The sequence below is a fragment of the Lupinus angustifolius genome, chromosome LG05 (assembly GCF_001865875.1).
Source record: "Lupinus angustifolius cultivar Tanjil chromosome LG05, LupAngTanjil_v1.0, whole genome shotgun sequence".
NCBI lineage: Eukaryota > Viridiplantae > Streptophyta > Magnoliopsida > Fabales > Fabaceae > Lupinus > Lupinus angustifolius.
Genome location: NC_032013.1, coordinates 11,877,560 through 11,878,042, shown reverse-complemented (window position 1 = coordinate 11,878,042; position 483 = coordinate 11,877,560).

The window sequence follows — 483 nt, the reverse complement described above, 5'->3', positions numbered from 1 at the left end:
ATCCTCATCCTATCCTCATCCTCGTCCTCATACTACCCTCATCCTCATTCTCGTCCTCATCCTAACCTCATCATCCAGCTCATCCTAACCTCATCCTCATTCTCGTCCTCATTCTCGTCCTCATCCTATCCCCATCCTCATCCTCATCCTCTTCCTCATCCTATCCTCCTCCTCATTCTCGTCCTCATCCAATCCTCGTCCTCTTACTCATCCTCATCCTTCTCCACATCTTATCCTTATCCTCATCCACATTCTCAACCTCATCCTATCCTCATTCACTTCCTCATCCTCATTCTATCCTCATTCACTTCCTCATCCTCATCCTATCCTAATTCTCATGCTCGTCCTCATCCTCATCCTCATCCTCATCCTCGTCCTCATCCTATCCTCATCATCATCCTCATCCTCATCCTCATCCTCATCCTCATCCTATTCTCATCCTCATCCCATCCTCGTCCTCGTCCTCATCCTATCCTCATCCTC